The following is a 16,526-nucleotide window of genomic DNA, read 5'->3' as shown; positions in this document are numbered from 1 at the left end:
GGTAGATGAACTTCCTGGACAGATGCCTACTATCACACAATTTAATCTTTAGCATACCTTTGTAGGTTATAAATTATTACAAATCTTGAAATCCCAGAGTTTCAAGTGGAACTCTGAGTCTCAAATTGTCACAGTGAAAACGATACTCAACAAGCTTGATAGAATGTTCCACTGTGTCAGCCAACTGGTCTTCATTTTCCAGTCCTCTTTACTTTCTTCATGGATAGAGAAAGCAATGCATCACCATTTTGTTCTAACTCTACATTCGTTCCTACTTTTAGGGTTATATTTGCATATATCATGTCTCTTTCCTAAAGTTTGCTCTCCCATTGCTTTGTATAATTTTCCAGAAATTAGATTTCTGGAAAGCTCTTTCTTTCACTCTTTCTCATACCTATTGCGCATTTGTCCTTTTTTGATGCCTTACTCCCCTATCATGAGTCCTTTTTATGCATATGCCAACATATGTGAATCTGACATATAATGAATGATATGTCTGAGGGTTATTTCCTGTATAACAATTAGCTGGAAACCCCAGAGATTTTAGTAAATAGTTGCATTTGCCATTTTTAGTACACAGGAGAAGTAAGCTTTTCTGCAATCATTTCAGAAGAAAGTGCAGATGGGTAGGCTGAGCCTGAGTCAGGGGCTAAAATGACACTGACAGGGAGAAGAAGCAGGATTTTTTTCTTCCTCTAGTAAAAGAAAAAAAGTGAAAACATATAGCAAACTCTGACTTAATAATCATCAAAGATTTATTTATCACCTAGTATGTGCCAGGCACTGTACTAAGCACAGATGGGAATACATAAGTAAGCCATTTCCTTGACCCTCAAGGAACTCACAGTCTAATGGAGATGACAGACAAAAAACCAACAGTTACAATAAAATGTAAGCACTGCAGTACTCACTGACAGAGCTCCAAGTTGCCCACTGTGAAAGACAAAATGTCCAGGACAACTAAGGAGGTGATAGTTTTCTACTACTACAAAAGAGAGAATGTTCAATGAGGAATGTCTCAAAACAGATAATTTCTGAGATTTTCTAAAAATTAAAGATTCAAGAGAGAGGATTAAGATATGTCTTATCTTTGAAAACACAGAAGGGTGGAGGAGTTACTCTACCACTGCTGCTGTCTAGAAACACAGGCTCAGATAAACTTCAACATTCACACGCTTTTGAATGTCTTACAACTTTATCTTCTTTTGATGCCCCACTCCTCTAGGAAACCTAGGGGAGAAGAATCTGGCAGTGTGCTTGTGCTTTGGGATAATGGAGATAATGAGCTTCCAAGGAAATCACCTCTTGACAGGAAAGGAAATTTCAGGAAAAATAAATAAAATATATATAATATATATATTAAATATATAGCCAAAAAACATGCTAGGCCATTTAAGTTTGGAATGGCACAGAATTATAGAGTCTGTTTCAAGGCATGGCAGAAACTGAGAACCAAAAGTGCAAAAGAACGGAATTAAGGAAAAAAAAAAACATTTAAAGGAGTTTGGATTATAAACTGAAGCCATTAAGAAATTATTGGACTCATAAAAGGGGATGTAATGTGATCACTTTTTTGTATAGCAAGATTACTTAGAAAAAGATGGATAGTGTGAAATAGACAGCAGAATGTCATACCTGAAGACAGAGAGACGAGAAAGGAGACTACCTGAAAAATATGTAGAACGACTGTTGAAAGTCTGAACAATTATACCAGGGAGCACTCCTGACGGACCCTTAACACTTATGTGGCAGAATCTCATGCTCTATTATTATTAGAGGGCTGTACACATATATTTTATGTTTCCTATTTACCTATTTACCTAGATGAACTAACTACTTGACCACTCCTCTAAAACCAGATGTTGACAGTCATCATGGTATGGATTTTCACAGAAACTCAATGCAATACTAAGTGCACATTTACATTCTCCCCTTCAATTTTGTTTTTCTATGCTTTAGGTCTGTATTTATCTTATATTTACCTTTATCTCTTCCTACCCTCACAAACTCCAATTGTCAGCTAGTTTAAGGAGCGAATCATCCTGCAAATTACTGTATACACCTGGGTCAGCATTTTCACCTTTCCTGTACTCAGTAAATGGTTAATTAAGAAGCATATGCATACATCATTCTGATTGGCAACCTTGGGTCAGGAAATCAGTGTATCTTAATGACTGACATTCAGAATCTAACATGTAAATTTTCTCAATTTACATTTAAATATGAATGCGTGATGCATATTTAAATATATTTGCATAATGCATATTTAGTATATTTACATTGAAATTCAGTTGCAGTGAAATCTGAATGTATAAGTTGCTGACATTTTTATTTTCCTGGCTTCCCTGTCTTTTGAGAATGCTCTATGTCAGTAAAAGACCTTGAATTGTAGAAAAAAATGGCCATCTCTGCAGAAGTTGCAGCATGCTTACCTGGAAAGTGTTCTTATTAGGATCATAGCTATAACTTCCTATTATTGCAAATGTACACATATTTTAGTAAATAATAAAATAAATTACAATATCAGTCATCTTATAATTCAGTCTGGAGGCAAGAGGCTCAGAAAATGGTACCTGTAACCTCTAGGGACAGATTCCGTCATTAGATTAACAATCACTGAGGCAACCATACATCATTAAAACAGACAAGTGGTGCACCAGGGATGCAGGAATAATAAGCAGAGCAACCTGTAGTGTCACTTCATATAGGAAAACTGTGGACATCTTGTAGATGTGAGAATCTTGTTTGTTTTGGATAAAATATAATCACCACCTCTAGAGATATGATAAGATAAAAGATGAAACAAAGCTATACCCAAAGGATACATCTTCATTTATCTGGTTTGTCTGTACTGAAGGCACCGAATGAACAATGAATGCATTGAAGTTAGTGACTAGATTCTGCACAGGCAGTGGTGCAGAACTGATTTTTCACTCATTTATCTAAACATTACACTATTATCAACCTCAAAGAAAGTTTGTTTATAAACCCAATTTCCATTGTAGAAAGAAATAGACTGGGCTAAATAATTTGGATTATGTGCAATACCTATTTTTCCTTTCCTTTATTACATTTCCATTTCTAAATGAGGATTGCAAAACAGATAACAGTATGCTCTCCTATGTAAGCTCAGAAACTTATTATAATTCTCACAGAATTGTTTTGAACACAATATGCATTTATCTGTAAAGTACTGTGGGGATGTTGCCACTCATTAGATCTGCATTGTAGGGAATTAGAATGTGCATAATCAGGCTGTTTGAAGCAGAGCACTTTTGAAGCTATCAAAATTCATCACCTCTAGGGTCTTTCAGCCAACTCTCCAATCCACCTAGCCATTCAGAACATGGCTAAATTCTGTGAACATCAAATTATAAAACTGACCAAGTCATATTTTATTGAATGTCAGAAAATCCTCATTTTCATACAAAACTCTGCTACTCACCTCATAACTTAAGCAAATGATTTAACTGTTTTGTGCCTCAATGTCTTTGAAATAAGTGTTCCCAACTGGATTGCTAATCTTATTGAAGGTGTCTGCCTTTATGACACTGGCAAACATGTTGAAGAGTAGTAATTATGTTGCTTAATAAAAGTTTGAGAGAGAAGGAACAAAATTAAAAAAAATTAGTTTGATTATTTATGGCTTTTTCAAAGTTTCCTTAAAGTATCTTGATTTTTTAATTTGAAAATTTAGCCTGGCTTAGGATTGTTAACTGTTAAGGCCAAAATTTTTCAATAAAAAACTAAAATGGAAATTATACTTAGTCCTAATCCTAATTCCGGTTTTTTCCTATCCATTTCATTTCATTCACATCCTTTTACATTGGAAAAGAAATTAAGCCCAGGTATTTAATAAGAATCAAATTTAATTTAAAAATTTTTATGTTCAAGCGCAAGACCAAAGGACCAGATAAATTTATGGTGGAAGGGCAATATAAATGAAGCAAAGGAGGATTATTTTGAATTTATATTCTCAATGCTTAAATTAATATTTTGGTATCCTTTGCATCTAAAATCAACTTTACCGAACAATGATTATAATTACTTTTAGATTTTTAATTGGAAAAAAGAATTCTAAATGCAATTTTCCATGGCCTAATGCACTCTAACTGTGTTTTGGTTTATAACAATTTAAGTGCCCTGTTCATTTCATTGTAAAAAGGGCAAGAAATCTCAGTCATAATACTTAAAAACTTCAAATCTGAATTTGCTACGCTTGTCAAAATTAACGCAAGCTTCTATTCAGGAGAACATTTGAAATTAAAAAAAAAAAAAAAAAAAAAAAAAAAATGTATGCTTTGTTGAAAAAGTGTATACTACTCATTTTCAGTTATTTAACGTTATGTAAGTCAGTTATGGTAAGCGTTCTAAATTATGATGCCATTTCCTAAAGAGTTTTCAAACTAAATTTCTACTTGTATGTAGCTTACCTCGCAATCTATTAATTGCCATTTAGTTTTGGACATCCATAGAGCACAATTTCAATTCTCAGCAAACGATTTCAAAGATTAGCACACAAAACACAATAGGAGGTAAAATAACTACCTTCTAACATCGTCACCTCAAATCATTGCAAAAATACATACAATTTTCTATTATAGTCTGAATTTAATAGAATATCTATTTGACCTTGTCATTGTTAGTTGCCTTATTATGTTTGATAATTGTTCATATACAAACGGACTGCTAATTGTAAGAAATAAACTAATATCTCAGTCCCTGCGGGCCCAGTAACAAACATTCCTCCATTTGTCTCAACTTCATGCGGCCCAGCTGCAAAACATTTCAGGTCCATTTGTTCTCACTTCTGGGCCCGGGGCAACATTCCGTCATTTGTCTTCAACTTCCTGGGCCCCAGGGTGCAAACTTCCTCCATTTGGTCTCAACTTTTAGAAAACACCCCTGGAGAGTCCCGCCGATAAGGTCACACCATTTGTGGGGAGCTGGAGTTTTACTGAAAGGCGCCGGGAACCAATAAAAAAATGCTAATGTATAACTTAAAATGTTAAACCAATTGCTTAATGCTGTAACCCAAGAATTCCTTGCTTTCTCGTAACCTTACATATCCTGATTTAACATCGGCGCCTATAAAAAGCGAGTGCATGGCATCGTTCGGGGGCCCTCTTGCTATGGCTGTGCGCGCAGGGAGGGGACCAAGTTCGAACTTGCAGTAAAGATCCTTGCCGCTTGGCTTTGACTTGACTCTGGTGGTCTTCTTCGGGGAATAAACGGTCTGGGCATAACACTAATGCATTCTATTCAAAAATTATGTCCATATATAGAACTAATACTCTTCAGAGTATAGGAAGGTACATGGAATATTCTGGGTTGTCAATAAACTTTTTGAATAAACAAATACACCCACAAATAAATGAATTAATTGACAAAAGCTATGTGTATTCTTCTGTAGTGTCCTTACCATTGTAAAATTAGTTTGTTCTCATGACCCATAAGTTACCATTTCTTTTATATATGTATTTTCACTTTTGTGTTTGTAATTCTGAGAGATACAACAGCTTCTCAAGTATTGGTAAATGGGGAAAACAGGAGAGAGGAAACATAGAAAAAAAGCAGATAGAGAGAAATGGAGAAATAAGGGAAAATGCAGAGTAATAAGAAGAAAAAAGAAAGGAAGAAAAATTTATCTAGTTGAAATAGTTAAATTACATATTTGATATTGATATTCTACATTATAATGGTAACTCTTATTTTTATTTTCTAGTTCAAAATAAAGTGTTTCCAAATAGAAAAGAAAATATTCCTAGTACATAATTATTTAAAGAAGTTTAGAAGTTTGATAAATATCTTGGTTACTAAACAGACAGAGATAAGTTCAAATTTTATTTATTACATATATGTATTCCTCTATTATATTAATTTCAAATCAAAATATAACCATAAATATAATAAAACTGGATCACTGACTATGCCTTTCTCGATTTCTGATAAAATTTATTTAAAAATATTAAAATAAGTAGTCAAAAATATAACTGGATCCAAACAAGGAAAAGTGATAGCTAAGAGAAGACTTGAGAATGAAGCAGCCTCTAATTATCCCTCTATCCCTACTCCACAGGGAAACGGAAGAATATGAGTAGTAAACATTTTAAATGTCACTAATGATCACTATATTTAGAGAGAACCACATGAAGGACACAGTAGGTATCACAAAGGAAAAATGTGGTGGGTGGGAATGGAGCCTACTGAGAAGAGGAGCAGAAATGCAAACATGGAATCCCTGCCTTCTAGCTGTCAATTAAATGCTCAGTGAAGGCCGGGCACAGTGGCTCATGCCTGTAATCCTAGCACTTTGGGAGGCCAAGGCTAGTAGATGGCTTGAGCCCAAGAGTTTGAGACCAGCCTGGACAACATGGCAAAATTCCATCTCAACGAAAATAAATAAGTAAGTAAATAAATAGATAACTAATTATCAATCAAGTTGGAATCATTGAGATGTCTTGAATATCTTAATTGTGCAGAAAGCCAAAAAAGAAAGCAGAATAATCACAGTATCAGAACTATCACTCCCCAGCAATTATATTCACTTTATTTGTTTTACAAAAAAAGCAAAACAACAATAAAAACAACAACAAAAACTCATACATAAGATCCTCCGAAGGAGCAGAAATCTCAGGGAAAAGTGACCATGTAAGCCCCACTTGAAGTCTCCTCTACTTTATCTTTCCCATGGAATAGATTAACATCAAAACCCATGCATTATTCATCAAGTTTTTCCAGTCCCTGCTGATTCCCAAAAGAGAAAGGTGGATGTGACAAACGCATAAACTAGTTTGCCTTTCAACTCAGCAAGGCTTTTACTTCCAGGCAGAATTGAAGCAATGGTCTAATGCTCCAGAATATTACCTTAGAAGGGCAGGTACGGTCCTCGAACCTAATGGAATAAGTTCTGGAGCATTTAATAGAAGTAGCAGCAGCAACCAGGACCTCCTAAAGGCTAAACGTTCCCCACACTGGTCCTCAAGCTACAGAAAATAAAATAGAAGGAAACTCTTAGTTTTTACATCATAGCTATGAAATGACTTGTGGGAAGAAATACTTCTTTTATTGCTATGGTTTCACTGTGTCTGCCAAATTGTAACAGTGTGAAGCAGTTTGTTTCTTGGGGAAGTGTTTAGGTCATACAGGCTATGCCCTCATTATTAATGTTGCTATAAAAAGGGCTTTCTACAACGCATTCTTTCTCTTCTGTTCTTCTGCCATGTGAGGGCATGCAGTGTTCAAGACACCACCTTGAAAGAGAGACTGGATCCTTACCAGAAAAACGAATCTGCCAGCACCTTGATCTTGAATTTCCCAGCTTTCAGAACTTCGATAAAATATATTTCTTTCCTTTATAAGTTATCCAGTCTGTGGTATTGTGTTCGAGTAGCACAAGTGGACTAAGACACATGTCCAATATCAGAATACATTAGAAGTTTGGCTGTATCAGTCATCCTGTATGAGTTTTTGCTTTAGAAACAAACAATCTCCTAACTCAGTTGCTTACAATAAATATGTATTTTTTCTAACTCATGTTGCAGGAGGCTTTTAGGCTGAACTCCACTGGGCTCACCTCTATTTCTTATTTCTTGTTATTATGGAACCCAGGCTAAAACAACACCACCACCTAATGTGGGAGGAGGGAGAAGGCAAACCAAAGAAGTCATTTAAAATATCTGCTAATAGATATCTACCTTGGGGAGAGTCGGGGGGGCTCTGTAGGTGAGTTATATCCTTCTACCACAAATCATAATTTATTTAAGGCTGTTAATTTTGTTTAAATCAAAACCTCCATAGGATACAAGCAACATAAGAGGAACATTCTCTTACCAACTACCACTACTGTTCACTTAGCCACAATTTGTGGAGGTAATTCTTTTTTCCTCATTTAATCAAATCTTCTGCAGAGCCTTTTGTTTTATTAGTTCTTCTCAGACAATGAAAAGCTGTCTAGTCACTTTGAGTGAAAAAAAGACATTGTTTTAATAATTAAAGTCTCAATCTTGTATTAAGCATAATTTCTAAAATGAACCCCCAGAGATTTCCCACAGAAATCTTGGAGAAACTTGAAAATGATATCACTTCTGTATTTGTGCTATGTGATATGGCAAAGTTGACTTTAAGATAGGGAGATAATCTGGTTACTCCTGAACTAATCACATGAGCCCATAAATCAAAGACTTTCCCAGGCTGAGGCAGAAGAGAAAGTCAGAAAAGGACTCAATGTGCTCTTGCTGGCTTTAAACATGGAGTGAGCCTAAGAGAAGAAGTTGGTTGCTCTTAAGGAGATGAGCGAAGTCCCTGGCACACAGCCAGCGAGGAAATGGGAGTTAAATTCTACAACAACAAGGAACTGTACTCTGCCAAAAACAGGCATAAGCTTGGAAGAGGACTGCAAGTTCCAAAGGTGAACGTAGCCCTGGTCAGCACCTAGATTTTGGCCTTATGAGACTCTAAGGAGATAACCCAGGTAAGCAATGCTGAACTTCTGACATGGAAAACTGTGTCTACTTAATTTATACTGTTTTAAGCCACAATGTTTGTGGTGATTTCTTATACTGTAGTAGTCAATGAATACAAACACAATGTAATTAATGTTTCAAACCTAAATTTACATCTGCTCTCCTCTCTTAGGGAGCATCTCTGAAAGACTACAAAGCAAAAATAAGGAATGGGATGTTTTGTCTTCCTCCCTACTTCCCTACTTTGCACTTTTCTTCACTACCTCCTGTTAGTCATGGTGTGTGACCCCTCTAGGGAAGAAGGACTGAAAAAAACAGAGGCAAGAAGGGTTTTACTTGACTAGTGCTGTCATCATCTGGTGGGGGATCTCTCTGAGCTTACGGATCCTTTAAAACTGACATTTCCTGGGCTTTGTTGATGTTTAGTGCTGACTCCTCTTTTTGAAATCATGCCTGTGGGTTTTGTTTTGTGCCATCTTGTTTGGTTTGGTTTGACTGAAACTTTATAATAGCCCTTTTTACTGACAGGTCTATGATTCAGACAGCAAACTCTCAATCAACCATCATATCCTACTCTCCTACTCCCCTAGAAATATCCTAAATGGTCTATACCCCAGAGACTCTTCTTTTTGGGTTACTTTGATTTAGCAGGCTTCCCATTGGGGCAGGGTTTCTCCTAAATGGTGTCAGCCTGATCACATTCTGGGATGTTCATGTAGCCCAAAGGAAAGTCATGTGGCCTGATCAGGCAGAATGATAGGAATGCATCTGCTCCCGTGGAGTGCACCTTGCTCCTGCCTGGCCATCACAGAGAGGTAAAGACAGATTTCTGGTTAGCAACATTTTCAAGTGTGAGTCAATTGCTGGTCTAGACTCTGGTAAATATCAAGCTCTCAAGTGGTCTTGCTGAAGAAGATGTGAGGGAGAAGAGGAATAGAGCCTTCCCATGAGAGATGGTGGTGGGATTTACAGTATACAGATGACTATCTTTAAATAAATTCTAGCATCCCTTCTGCTATAGACTGAAAGTTTGTATCCTCCTCCCCCAAATTCATGTGTTGAAACCTGGTACCCAAAGTGATGATATTTGGATGTGGAGCCTTTAGGAATTCAGTCATGAGGGTAGAACCCCCATGAAAGGGATTAGTGTCCTTGTGAAAGAGACCCCAGAGAGCTCCCTTCCCCTTTCTGCCATGAGAAGACACAGTGAGAAGATGCTCATCATCTTAAAGACAGAGATTATGTTGTTTTAAAAGTAGGCGGCCGGGTGCGGTGGCTCAAGCCTGTAATCCCAGCACTTTAGGAGGCCGAGGAGGGCGGATCACGAGGTCAGGAGATCAAGACCATCCTGGCTAACACTGTGAAATCCCGTCTCTACTAAAAAAATACAAAAAAACTAGCCGGGCGAGGTGGCAGGGGCCTGTAGTCCCAGCTACTCGGGAGGCTGAGGCAGGAGAATGGCTTAACCCCGAGAGGAGGCGTTTGCAGTGAGCTGAGCTCCGGCCACTGACCTCCAGCCTGGGCGACAGAGCGAGACTCCATCTCAAAAAANCAGAGAGCTCCCTTCCCCTTTCTGCCATGAGAAGACACAGTGAGAAGATGCTCATCATCTTAAAGACAGAGATTATGTTGTTTTAAAAAGTAGGCGGCCGGGTGCGGTGGCTCAAGCCTGTAATCCCAGCACTTTAGGAGGCCGAGGAGGGCGGATCACGAGGTCAGGAGATCGAGACCATCCTGGCTAACACGGTGAAACCCCGTCTCTACTAAAAAATACAGAAACAAACAAACAAAAACACACACACACACACACACACACACACACACACACACAAAACTACCCGGGCGAGGTGGCAGGCGCCTGTAGTCCCAGCTACTCGGGAGGCTGAGGCAGGAGAATGGCTTAAACCCGAGAGGTGGAGTTTGCAGTGAGCTGAGATCCGGCCACTGCACTCCAGCCTGGGCGACAGAGCGAGACTCCATCTCAAAAAAAAAAAAAGTAGGCACTGTTCATTAATCATCTTCCATGTGTCAGGCATTACGTTGAGATACAGTCTTTCCACCAGTACTGTGCAGTAGATATCATTACTCTTATTCAAAAGTTAAAAAAAAAAAAACAGGAACATCACAGTTAAGTAAATGCACAAGATCATACATATTTTAAAAATTATAGCACCTGAATTTATATATATTTATATCTGTCTTAACACAACAACTTACTTTCTGTTAGGATAATTGCCTTATAAAATACATAATTAAAGGATCCACCTTATAAATGTTTCAAATGTTTTAAACGCAGCATTCTATACTTTTGTAGTGTTCAGTTTTATTTCTATGATACTTTCACATTCATTACAGACAACTTCACCATAAACATTCTGAGTGTGAATTCTCCAGTACCTGCAATATTATATTTGCACTTTCTTCTTTCACTGGAACATAGCAGCAGGGCTACAGTTTGTATTACTCTAAAGCTGCTTCTTCTACTTTATTGTCCTTCTTTGGTTGTCTGCTTTAGACTTTTCAAATATTAAAGATACCTATAAAATTTATGGTTGAAATCGCTCTGATAGTTTGTACACTGAAGACAATGACTACCTCTAGAACTATCTCTTAACAGGCCGCAAACACTCTTCCCTCTCTCTCTCTGACACACACACACACACAAACACACACACACACTCCTTTTTTGTCACTTTCTTCTTATAAAACTAAAGAGAACTCTTGAATGTTTTCTTAAAATGAGATCAAATTCTCTTAATAGACAAACAAATGAAAGAGAGAAAATATTGATGTTCCTACTTTGACTGTAGCCACCACATAATTTTGTCAGTGACTAGTGAATCTTTTGAAGTAGTGAGAGCTATTTGGAAGGATGATCCTGTCTTATATAAATGCATTCAGCTTTCTTTTATTCTTTTCAAAGCCTCAGATTGAAATCAACTCTGAATGAAGGTTAAAGGCCTTAGCTGTGATTTCAAAGAGTCATAGTTTACGTCCTAGCAGGTCTGCTTATGAGCCACACAATTTAGGACAAATTACTTAACTGTTCTAACTTTCAGTAAGAAGAGTTAAGTAATTTGTAATATTTTCCTCTGAAATAATGGAGGATTTAAATAAAAAATCTCTTAAATATTTCATCATCGCAAGAGACTTAAAGAGATAATGTAAGAAAACAAGAAAATTACACTAAGCATTCAGCATGGTAGTTAATGCTAAGCACTTAAAATTGTACCTCTTATCATCATCATCGTTATCATCATTGTATTAAAGAAAGAGGATGTAGAAGAATGAGCATAGACTTTGGAATCAGAGTTGAAATGAGTTGGAATCCTGGCTGTGACAAAGTCTGACTTTGAACATGTTCTAACATTTATAATCTTTAGTTTCTGCATTCTTAAACGATTTTGATGGTAATATTTACTTTACAAGATTGTTGTGAGGATTAAAGATAATCTGTTTCCAGTGCCCAGCATGACAACTTTGTAAAGTCTAACACATCACTCTTTTAGTTCTGTAAGAAAAAATCCTGTTCAATACTTGGGCCTAAAATGCATGAACATGTCACTTAGAAGTTCAATAAGAGATTTTTTATTGATAGGCTTCTGCAAGCAACTCACGGATAATTTGAATACTGATAAAATAATAGTACTGATTGTTATCAGGGGATTTTAGGTATGTGGCTTCAATACTACCCATTAAGAAAATAGCCAAACAAAATTTTACAGTATGTTTTGTCTTTGACATTGCTGTGCTATGTGACCAAATCGTTGTTTTATGCAAAACTGACTAACTAGAGGATTACTCAATAATTCTCAACAGTTTTACCTTTGTATTAGAAATATCTACTAACCATCACAATTGTTTAAAGAATCCAAAAAAACAAACCCCAAAACTTAAATTTTAAAGTATCTATTATACAAATTAAACCTATTAATTCACCATTTTTTTAAAGACTTTAAACAATGCTTAATTCACTCTTTTGTTTTAATTTTAAAACAAAATTACAAAATGTCCTACAGACAGTCTGTGGTCCAGATCCATACAGAACAAAGCTATGTTTTGGTGTTAGTCTTAAATTTGCAATGTCTATGGCCCTATTAAAATACGAAAGATTGTGTCATGGTAATTCATATAGAGACAGTCAATTATAATTCTCATATACTCGTTCTTCCCACCTTTACCTTTATATCCATTTTAATGTTCTATATATTTAGTTATTATATTAATATCTTAGCCAGGAGGTCAGATGTAGTTGAAAGATGTCAATATGAAAATAAAATGAAAATCAGAAACATTTATCTTTTACCATGTTAATCTAAATATGATGTTTTACAGTTGTATAATGAGTTTATATAAAATTTTTTAAAACTAGCAATATATTTCATTTATGTCAAACAAATTAAAATCTTCATGACTCTTTTTTTTGCTTAAAAGAATCTTATGTGAGGCATTTTGCCATATATGTGTTTTAAAATCACAGATTAAAAAATTACATCGCAAAACATTTGAAAACATTAAGATAATATAAGCAACCTAAGTCAACAAGCTATTATCAAAATAAAGGTGAAGGGGAAAAGTGAAGACAATGTAAACTAAATTAAAGCTTTTAGAAAATTATTAGAAGACCAAACCTCAAATTCTTTGATTGAAGTTATAGGTGGGCATTTCCTAATTCTTAAACATATAGAAAGACATATGAAACACTTCATTTTAAGCAAAAGCGTATTTTCATAATGGAGCTAATGTTCCACTAAATGACTTTATCAGTGAAATAGCCTTTCCAAGGAAACATTAATTAACGTTATTAATATGTTCTTTTCTCCATGTAAATTATCATGTGGGTATGAAAGAAATATATATCCTGAAGATGTTTTATATTCCTGCGTCCCCAAGTGAGGGCTTTGCCATGTAATGCTATTTCCCCAACACAGTAAATCTGATTTTCCAGTTACAATTTGAAATTACACCCAATTTTGTAAACAGATTCTTACATACTATTTTCAATAAAGATTCATTTTCTACCTTTCATAATTCAATAAGAAACAGTGGATTTGCCAAGAATTTTCTTTACATTTGGAAAGAAACCAACACTGGAAAAGGTTTAGCAGCTGGCACTAATGAAATGAAATTGAATTAACTCAATGAAATTGAATATATTCAATGAAAATAGGGCCACACAATAACATCAGTTGGTCTCCTTACAGAATTAATGTAATTTTGAAAATATGTTCCAATGTTTATTATGTTTTGTTATTCTCACAATACCAAATGTCACTGAAAATTGGCTTTCATACTTTTTTCAGAGAAAATAAACCTTAGAACAATAGAATATAGCTCCTAGGTTCAGGAATACTCTAAGTCATGGACAGGCTTATGCTTTCATTTCATGTCATTTTATTGAAATGCTCTTCAATATATTTGGAATGCAGTACCTGTCAGGCAGTAGGTGATAACTGATGGATAATGTTATCTTTATTCCAGATACCAGCAAGGTAATTGTCCAGTTCATTATGGCTAAGTTGTTTTATACCAAAGAGTTCATAGTTGAAGCACTCTTTTCAGGAAGGGGTTTAGGTTTCGCATCTATAAGAATTTCACCTAGAGCCTATTTTCTCCGTTTTTTCCCCATTGTTAATGAATGTTCAAATAATTTTCAGATCTCAGAAAATCCTGATAGCTCAACCACATGACAAAATGTTTCCAATAGCAAAATCATTTCTTTTAATCACAAGTCTGAAATTTGGGAAGGTTTGACAGGGACAACTCTTCTCTGCTCCCATACAGGGTCCACTGGGGTGACTCAAAAAATGGCCAGAGGATCCACTTTTAAGTTGAAATACTTACAGCTGATGAGTAGATGCTGCTTGGCAGGGAAGTTCAGATGGGGTCACTAACCTCAGTTCTTCTCCACTTGGACCTCTCCTTGAGCTGCTGTGCTTTCCTGGGGCATGGTGGTCATGTTCCTACAAGTGTCCCAAAAGAACCAGGCAGAAACAGCATCACATTTCATGGTTTGGCCTCTGAAGTCACAAAGTGCTACTTTCATCACAGTATAACAGCCCATCCAAATCCAAGGAAAAGGAACATGGCACCAAGATTTTAAATGAATAAGTATCACACTTACACTGTATTCAGATCATGTGGGATGGGAGATGTTTTGGCAGCCATTTTCAGAAAATAGTGGGTCACAGTTTATCCCCTGACCACAAAATTTAGATCCCTCCCAAGTGTAAAATGTATTCTCCTTTTCCATGAGATCTATCCCATTATAACATCAGACTGAAGTCTAGAATCTGTCATTTAATCAAGTCCAGATGGGGATCAAGTTTTGTGGAACTGCTACCCAGATACAGCTTTTAAACATCATTTATCTTAACCTGAATAACAGAGAGTTAAAAGATAAATTATTTACTCCACCACACATATACAGTGCCAGGATAGGCCATAAGGATAGGATAACTGTTATGAGAACTATATTCAAAAGAAGGAAATTTGAAGAACACAACAGTTACCAGTATATTAAAATATGAAACAAAGACAGACAGACACATATTGCCAGTTACTTGATTAAGACTTGAGTTTAGTATTTCACGTTGTCTCCCAATGTTACTTTCGTCAAGTCCTTCAAAGTATCATTTGCGTCAATGATGCTCTGGGCTTTGGAAGCATGCCAAAATGCCATGAATCTCGCAATGAATGATGCTGCAAAATTGCTAACATACCAAAATCAAGCATATTCCACAACTCAAACAAATATTCCTTGGGGCCTTGAGTCCAAATTTCTTTACATTCAGCCCATATCATGCCTATTACCCAGGATATAATGAGCATCTCCATCCATGAGAAGCAGGATGTTTTCATCCTGAACAGTTGTTTTGCATTATCTGTGCTGGTTTCATTAGGAAGGAGTTTTGTGCCTTCAAATCTGTCAGCTGCATCCATGACAAGCAGTCCCAGAAAATGGTGAAGGAGGCTCGTGTGCTACAAACTTCATGAATGGTCCACGCATTATCTTCCCCATCTTGCTACATGGAGCAAACCATTAAATGACAGCCAGGAAGGGCAGTCCAATGGCAATAGCAAGGACCACAAGGAACTTGACCGCCATTGTCTGCTGTTGTAAACCAGAAAGATTCTCATACCAAATGGAGAGAAGTTGCTGTTGGCAGTTTGGATGAGCTACAAATTTTTTTACTTCATATTTAATGGCAAGTTTTAAACGGCTGAGATTTGGGCGACCGTGATCACCACTCTGGAGCGTTTCAACATCCCCATTCAGAATGGCCTCGACTTCTTCAGTGTTTCTGCACAGATCAAGGAGTCCAACAACAAAGTCTTTGCACTGCATTGACAGTTTATTGTAGTCATTCTTGAACTCTTTCTCAATATTGGCCAGCACCGCCAGTTCATTGCTGAGTTTTAAAGCCGTCATGACTGGATCTTCACTAGACAATGACAGGTAAGCCGGACTTGCCAGGCCTTTATAGGCATTAATCCTAGATCTGGAGTGGCTAAACAAGTCATGCTTCTGTTTCTGGTTGCAGTCATTGCACTTGCAGAAATAATCATGAGGCCGTTCAATCCTAGCACCCTTCCGCAGGAGGGTGTGCACAATTTCATATTCCTGGCAGTGGGCAGCCAGAATGATTGGAGTCACATCATGGGAGAACCGTGTCCCATCTTCATCATAGGCATAAAAGTCATCTTGCTGGAGTTCAGACTGGCTAGGGCTGGTTGCTAACCTCTTGCCTTCAGCAAAAGCTGGATGACTGAGAATTGCTTCCACAATCCGAACATAACCTTTACTAATAGCTAGAAGCAAAGCATCCCCAACTCGAGAGAGGTTTTCTTTATTGAGAAGAAGTTCTGTAATTTCCAGATGCTCATTGGCCACTGCCAACTGTAGGGCATTCTGGCCCATGTAATCCACACAGTTAACGTTGAGTGAGTGGCATTCTTCTAACATCTTCTGCACCACTGGGACGTTACCATATTCAGCTGCATCTAAAAAGCGTTCCTCCTCTATAGATAGGCTTGTTGAGCCATCACTAAACATGTGTT

General features: G+C 36.7%; 1 pseudogene; it reads right to left on the bottom strand.

Annotated features, from left to right (window-relative positions):
* Positions 1-15,045: 15,045 nt before the first annotated feature.
* Positions 15,046-16,521, bottom strand: LOC108540665 (short transient receptor potential channel 6 pseudogene; annotated as a pseudogene).
* Positions 16,522-16,526: the final 5 nt, after the last annotated feature.

This window comes from Rhinopithecus bieti, unplaced genomic scaffold (genome assembly GCF_001698545.2).
Source record: "Rhinopithecus bieti isolate Rb0 unplaced genomic scaffold, ASM169854v2 scaffold_19040, whole genome shotgun sequence".
Taxonomy (NCBI): domain Eukaryota; kingdom Metazoa; phylum Chordata; class Mammalia; order Primates; family Cercopithecidae; genus Rhinopithecus; species Rhinopithecus bieti.
Note: the sequence above shows the minus strand (reverse complement) of the source record. Positions and strands in the feature narration are given on the sequence as shown.